We start from the raw sequence: 8,584 nt of genomic DNA, 5'->3' as shown, positions 1-8,584 counted from the left end.
TGATACATGAGTCTGAGAAAATTTTACAAGCCTTAACAAAGCTAAATGACTCCGAATCTAAATTTACAAAAATTCTTACACGTCAAAAAGGATCTAATGATAAATGTGGTAACAGTTATAATAATGTTACACATAACTATAAGAGTAAAACCACATTCGTTAAGAGTGCATACAAACATAAACGCTTACCTACTTGCTCCTTTTGTTGCAAAGAAGCACATCTTAAGTTTGAATGTCCCTACAGACGTAAGGACAATTATATTATCAAGAATTCCTTTCCTTTTGAATTACGTGAGTAGATAAAGCAAATATGGGTTCCTAAAGGGACAAGACCACCTAACATAATCTACCCCGAATATGGTCCTAAATTTGTCACTTGGTTGGCTAAGTAAAGTTGAGAAAGGTTATTTTTTTTGTTTTGTAGGAAAAGCAAAAGTGGATCTTAGATAGTGGATGCTCGAGACATATGAGTGGTAAAGTTTCATTATTTTCTGAAATTAAAGAAAGATGCAATGGCTCGATCACCCTAGGCGACAAAGATAAATGCAAAATTTTAGGTGTTGCCAATGTTGGTAAGAATCCTTCCAAAACTATTGATAATGTCTATTTGGTTGAAGGTCTAAAATTTAACTTTCTAAGTGTGTCTCAATTATGTGATAAAGGTAATCAAGTAATCTTTGATAAAGAAAAATGTGTTGTCAAAAACCCTAACACTGGAGATACATTTATTATTGCCCTTAGACATGATAATGTTTATGCTTTAAATACTAACGAAATTGCAGCTCAAAATTTAAAGTGTTTAAAGGCTATAACGGATGATCCAAAGCTATGGCATAGACGTCTTGGTCACATAAATACTCACACCATACATGAATTAGTAAGTAAAGATCTAGTTAAGGGACTTCTAGCTCTTGACTACAAACACAGTCCTACATGTGACGCATGCATTAGAGGTAAACAAGTAAGAAGTTCATTTAAACCGAAGAAAATGGTAAGTACTTCAAGACCATGTGAACTTTTACACATTGATCTATGTGGTGCAATGCGTGTACGGAGCATACGAGGTAAATCTTACATTCTAGTTACAGTTGATGATTATTCTAGATTTACGTGGGTTGATTTTTTAAAAGATAAAGGTAAAGCCTTGAAACCGTTCTCAAGACGATGTAAAGAAATGCAAACTCAGTTAAATCTTCCAAAAGTTTCGATTAGAAGTAATCATGGGAGAGAGTTTGATCAACTAGGCTTTGATTCCTTTTGTGAAAAATACGGTATAACCGATAACTTTTCAGTTCCTAGGACACCACAGCAAAACGGCATGGTTGAAAGGAAAAATCGAACTTTAGAGAAAATGACTAAGAAAATGCTAATAGAGAATGGATTAGCCAAATATTATTGGGCCGAGGCAGTTAGCACAGCAAATTATGCCTTAAATAGGTGTCTCATTAGACCTATACTAAAGAAAACGCCCTACGAGTTATTTAAAGGAAGAGAACCAAACATAGCCTACCTAGACCATTTGGTTGCAAATGTTTTATCCATAATAATGGTAAGGATAATCTAGGTAAATTTGATGCTAGAAGTGATGAAGGTATATTTCTTGGATACTCATTAAATAGTAAGGCTTATAGAGTGCTAAATAAGCGAACAAGTATGGTTGAGGAAAGTATACATGTGGTATTTGATGAATTTGACAATGGAATATTAAGTGAAGGATTTAAAGAGTTAAACCTTAACAAACACTTTCATGATGTAAGTGATGATGAATTGGATTCCAATGATCTTAATTAAGATAAAAAGAAAAACATGCAGGATGCTGTACAAAGTCTTGATGAGGTTGAAGAAAGACAGGTTAAGTGCATTGAAGACTCACAGCCTGATCTTGAGACCCAATCTCAAGACCTAGAAACAGCTCTTGAACGTACTGATTTAGCTCCAATTAAAGATTCCTCAAAGGAAGTAGGAACAAGTTATTTAAATGATTGCACACCACCATACTATGTAGAAGGTTTAGAATGTCATCTCAACATCCTCTGTAAAACATTATAAGTGATCCAAACAAAGGTACTCAAAGACGATCCTCTCTTATAAATTTATGTGCATTTTCTGCTTTTGTTTCTCTTGTAGAACCAAAGGATGTCAAAGAAGCAATACAAGAACCAGAGTTGAACATTACTGTGCAAAATGAATTAAATGAATTTGAAAGAAACAAAGTTTGGGATCTAGTTGAAAGACCTCCAGATCGTACTATTATTGGAACTAGATGGGTATGTCGTAACAAGCTCAATGAGGATAGAGACATTATAAGGAATAAATCAAGACTAGTAGGTCAAGGCTATAACCAAGAAGAAGGCATAGATCATGACGAGACTTTTGCTCCAGTTGCAAGGTTAGAATCTATCCGAATTATGCTTGCTTTTGCTTCTTAAATGAATATGAAATTATATCAAATGGATTTTAAATGTGCTTTCTTAAATGAATACTTACAAGAGGAAGTATATGTTAAACAACCACCTTGCTTTGAAAATTCTGATCTACCTAATCATGTGTTTAAACTAAACAAAGCATTATATGGCTTGAAACAAGCTTCAAGGGCTTAGTATGACAGATTTAGCTCACATTTACTTGAAAATAACTTTCAACGAGGGAAAATTGATAAAACGCTTTTCATTAAGACTAAAGGGAAAGATATTCTTGTTGTTCAAGTGTATGTTGATGATATATTGTTTAGAGCTACTAATGATTCTTTGTGTAAGGAATTTTCTGAGATCATGTGCAAGGAATTTGAAATAAGCATGATGGGAGACTTAACATTTTTTCTTGAACTACAAATAAAGAAAAAGAAAGATGGAATATTTATTTGTCAAAGTAAATATGTTAGAGATTTATTAAAGAAGTACAATATGACTCAATGCAAAAGTGCTAATACGCCTATGAGTGCAACACTAAGTCTAGACCAAGACATAAATGGTAAGAGTGTTGATCAAAAGACTTATAGAGGTGTGATAGGTTTTTTATTGTATTTAATAACTAGTCATCCTAATATAATGATTAGTGTTTGTTTATGTGCTTGTTTTCAAGCTAACCCAAAAGAATCTCACTTAACAGAAGTTTAGAGAATTTTTAGATATGTGCATGGAACTAAAGACTTCGGTCTATGGTGCCCTAGTTGTTGGATCCGGGTTCTGTGACATATCCTATTCTTGTCAAAATGTTCTATTGTAATTTGTCATTCATTATTGTTGATGGATATCCGGCCTTAAGGATTTTTGTCAAAGGCCAAGAGATTGTAATCTCTAAAACCCTAATCAATGACCTACTGAAATTTTCAAATGTTGTTGATGACACTAAACCAAATTCTGTGACACTTCAGAACGCAAAAGACATGTTTGTTCTTGATTCTTATTCTGTTATTTTTCCCACTAAACAACTTACTCATAATGGTTTAAATCTTTGTGGAAAGTTATTACATAATCTTCTAGTTAGAACTGTTTTCTCTCACAATTCATCTTGTGAACTTGTCACAGATGCCCATCTCATTCTTATGTGGAAGGTTGCATTAATAAAATCTGTTGATTATGCCTCTCTTATTATCTTGTCCTAATGTTAATCTCATGACCATAATTATTGATCATTTTAATTTACTCTCTGATTTAGAGGAAGTAGATTACTCTGGTCCTCAATCTCTTTCTAACAATGTCCTCCCTCTACTTGGCATTTTAAAAATTCATGGTAAGTATGAGTTTTACTCACGCTTATCCTTGTCTAAAAAAAAGGCTCTTCAAAAGATTCATGGTAAAAATCTTTCTCGCCTTGAACCCCAATTCAAAGAACACGCCACACTTTCATGCCTCCAGTCTCTTGACTCTATGGTAAGTGAAATGAAAATGTCCATACTTGGTTTGTTATTATGTTTACTTTTTGATAAAAGTCAAAAAGGGGGAGAAATATGTCATAGTTTATTATGTTTATGTTTTATTGCTTATTATGTTTATGATTTGTTATTATGTTTATGTTTTGTTGCTGGATTGTTGTTGATTGTTTGTTTTGTCATGTTGCTTGATACTTGATTGTTTTGCATATTCATGTTGTTGCATGTATATCATGTTTGCATATCTCATGTTCATAAATATTCATGTTCATAAAATTGTTGTTGCTTGTTCATGTCGTTTGATAATCATGATACACCTTGATTGTTTGTTGTTGATATATCTTTGCTGTATTGTGATTGGATATTCGTTTACTTGTGATTGTGGATAATAGTTTATCATGTTAATGATTTATTATCCATGCATGTAATGTTATTGATTATGTTATATCATATTTACTATTCAGATTTGAAACAGTTTTCAAAGTCTTGAAAAGTTTCCGTTTAATTATAACTTAATGTGATTCATAAAATATCTAAGTGATTGTTCTTCTCATGTTTTTTTTATTTCATATTCACTTAGTAATATGATTTAGGAAAATATGTTTTTGACTTTCACTAGTGGAGAAAACCTTATTTGTTGTCGTTTTTTGGCCATAATATGCTGCTGTTTTGGCCCCAAGCATTAGTGATAGCAGCAGATGGCCTATTTTAAATGCTGCGGTTTAAAACCGCAGCAGAAAAGTGCACTATATGTTGCGGGCAACCCAAAAACTGCAGCATATAGTCATACACTATATGCTGCGGGCCTCTTAAAAACTGCAGCATTATATGCTGCGGTTTTTAAGAGGCCCGCAGCATTTATATTTTTTTGTTGTGCTGTTTTCGTTTAATACTATTAAATAATCCAATAATGTACAATGTAATAAACAATGATTAATCCAATGATAATGACCAATTAACACCAATAATCACCAATAATCTCTTTGTAAACTCTCGATCGTATATATAATATAATAATATGTACATATACAAATTAAAGTCCTAATAATCTAAACTAATTACATTATTTACCAAGAACAAAAATTAGCAAGATACGCGGTAATTTTGTCATTCAATTCGCGTATTTCACCATCTCTCAAAGGTCGTATTTCCCTTGGAAGGTCGTATAAAACCTATAATATAATATAAAATTAAAAGATACATAAACATTAGATTTTCCCAATAATAGTAAATATATAATATATATTATAATTTAAGAACGTAACAAATACTTACGGCATCTATGTATTTAAGAGTGTAGTAGCCGCAATCAACAAAATTAGAAGGTTGTCGAAAGCACTAAGAGAAAATAGTTGTTAGTGCCAAAAAAGCTTAAAAACCCATAAAATCTCAACTTAGCACGTAATTTCTAGCATATGACTATGATTTTCAATGCTAAGCACTTGAACACAATATACATCGCATATTTTTCTCTATATGCATAACGTCAAGACAATGCCTAACCTGTAGATCTCTCCAATATGGAAGCTTCCAAAAGATTGATTCTTTTTTCCATAATCGGTCTTCACCCCCTTGCACTTGCCCTGTTTTACCGAATATAGTCTCCACTCCCTTAACTTGTTCATAAACCTCATAACCGGTCAATGGTCGACGAGCTACACGGTCCTTAACCTCCTCGTTGAACATCTTCTTCTTCTTACTATATTGGTGATCTCGTGGGAGGAACTTTCGATGGTGAATGAATACGTGTTTACACTTAGGAATCTACGTGGATTCCATGTCATTGATACATATTGGGCATGCTTTCTTCCCTTTTTTCTTATACCCTAATAAGTTGCCATATGTCGAAAAATCATTAACGGTACATAAAAGCATTACACGCAAGGTGAACTCCTCATTAGCATATGCATCAAACACGGAAACGCCTTCCTCCCACATCTTTCTCAAATCCTCAACGAGAGGTGCAAGATATACATCTATGTCATTGCCAGGTTGTTTAGGACCCGAGATAAGAAGCGAAATCATAATGTACTTACGCTTTATACACAACCAAGGTGGCAAATTATAGATCACTAACAGTACCAGCCAAGTACTATGTTGAGAACTCAAATTGTCGAATGGTTTCATTCCATCCGTACACAGTCCGAGCCTTAAATTACGAACCTCATCCCCAAAAGTCTTATGCAACCTATCAATACTCTTCCACTTCGGAGAATCAAATGGATGTGTGAGCAAGTGACCTTTCTTCACCCTATCTGCATGCCACCTCAAATTTAACGCATCTTTCTTTATAGAAAACAAGCGCTTGAATCTAGGTATTATTGGAAGATACCACAATACCTTAGCCGGGGGCCCTTTAGCATCCCGAGCCCCTTTACGCTTGTAGCGCGATAACCCACACATAGGACACTCTTCTAAGTTCTTGTTTTCATTCCGATACAACGCACAATCATTCGGACATGCATGAATCTTCTGGTACTCTAAGCCGAAAGGACACATGAGTTTTTGGCATAATATGTCGACTTTGGAAGTTCATTTCCCTCAGGAACCATCTCACCTAACGCTTCTAATAACATTGTGAAACTAGCGTCACTCCAATTGAACTTTGACTTAATGTTGAAAATTGTCAGCACTGCTGTTAGTTTGGTGAACTTCGTACATCCAAGGTACAAAGGTTTTTGAGAAGCCTCTGTCAACAAGTCAAAAACACGAGGACGTTTTCCTAACTCATCCTCGACTCCCTCCATCATCTCATCAATACGATCCACATCCTCACCAACATTCTCTTCATCTGTCTCATACCCATCAACATGATCTACTACATCCTCATTGACATCAGCCACATTATTGACGTCCTCAACAACACTTTTCTCTTTGTAAACTCCCTCCTTACCATGCCAAACCCAAACATGATATTGAGGCCTAAACCCACGTCGAAGTATGTGCTCCCTAAGGATATGAACACTATCTACCTTTGATACATTTCCACAAGTGACACATGGGCAATAAAAACCAACTCCCCCCGTCCTAACATGGTGTTCAACCGCAATACTACAAAATTCTAATACGCCATCAATAAATTCTGACGATTCAATTGCTTCCATACATCCAAAAACGATCTTTTGTCATCCTAATTAGTGTGATTAATTAATTCAAAACAAAATTAATACACAACTTTTAACATATATAATTAACCCAAATTAACCCTATTTAACCCTATATAACCAAAAACATATTTTAATGACAAAACATATATAACCAAAAAAAGCCATTTTCTTTAATCAAATACACATAAATAAAAATAATAAGAAACTAATAATATACAACTACATACATAAGTAAATTATTCACATTCAATCTACCCTAAAACTCCTAATTGATTAAAATTATTCCCATTCAAATATTCATGTACATACATAAGTAAATTATTCACATTCAAATATTCAAGTACATACCTTGGTAATTAGATATGATAATGTTTTTTCTACAATTGGATTATCTAACCTACAATGAAAACAAAATAAAAATTAGTATTAAAAAAAAACTAAATCCATAAAACACAATGAAGCTAAACTTGAAGAACTAACTTAAATAAAGATTAATAAATTTATACCTTGAAGAAGAAGAAGAAGAAGGAGACTTAGCCCTAATTTCGTGGATTTCATGGGTTTTTGAAGGAAAAGCAACAATTGTGGGTTTTTGAAGGAAATGAAGAATAGTAGTACGCAAGAAGGAACAATGGTGGGTCTTCGAAGAACAATGCTGGCGGGATTTTGAAGATGAAAGTTGAATTTTACGTGGGTTTTCAAGAACACAGTAGTATGCAAGTTTAGGTAAAAGAACAATACAGTAATAATATGCAAGAAGTGTAAAACATTTCGAGGCTTTGCCCTATATTAATGCTACTGGCGGGATTTTGAAAGAAAAAAAAAACAAGTCATATGCTGCGGTTTAACAAGGAACCGCAACGTTTAATTCCTTTAACAAGAGTATATGCTGCGGGCAAAGACAAAATCGTAGCATTTGATGATCCATAAGATTATATGCCTCGGGCAACTAAAAAAACCGCATCATTTGTTGACTATTCTTTTTCCTAATTTTTTTTCCTATTTATTGCTGCATATATTAAAAACCACAGCAAATACGCTTTTTTCCACTAGTGTTTCATCAAGGGGGAGATTGAAGACTTAATTCCTTTAAGTGATGATAATTCAAAACACATATTAAATTAAACAATGAATTAAGTAATTATATTTAGTTGTTTAAGTAAGTCTAAAATCATATTAAATATTAAATGATTAATTGATAAACTAATTAAGTTCGAAATAAATTGAATAAAGTTTAAATTAAAGTGACTTAAGTTTATCTTATTTAGATAAGGTAGTAATTGTATTTGAATTTGAACTAAGAAGAATGTATGTTCAAGATGTTAAAATATTTAAATCATATTTGAATTTAAATTTGAATGATTATTATAATTATATAAGATTTTATTTTGATTTTGAACTAAATAAATGTGTGCTCAAGATGTTTAAGTATTTGAATATATTACACGGCTTATGCTTAAGGTTAAATATATCATTACATGTTTTATGTTTGAATATTTGAAGTTAAATTGGTTGATTTGAAATTAAGCTTTAGTAATTATAGGCTTTCCTATAAATAAGAAGGTATTTTGAATCATAACTAAAAATAGTAAAAGTATTTAAATTA

The sequence above is a fragment of the Amaranthus tricolor genome, chromosome 4, assembly GCF_026212465.1.
Source record: "Amaranthus tricolor cultivar Red isolate AtriRed21 chromosome 4, ASM2621246v1, whole genome shotgun sequence".
NCBI classification, from domain to species: Eukaryota; Viridiplantae; Streptophyta; class Magnoliopsida; order Caryophyllales; family Amaranthaceae; genus Amaranthus; species Amaranthus tricolor.
Note: the sequence above shows the minus strand (reverse complement) of the source record.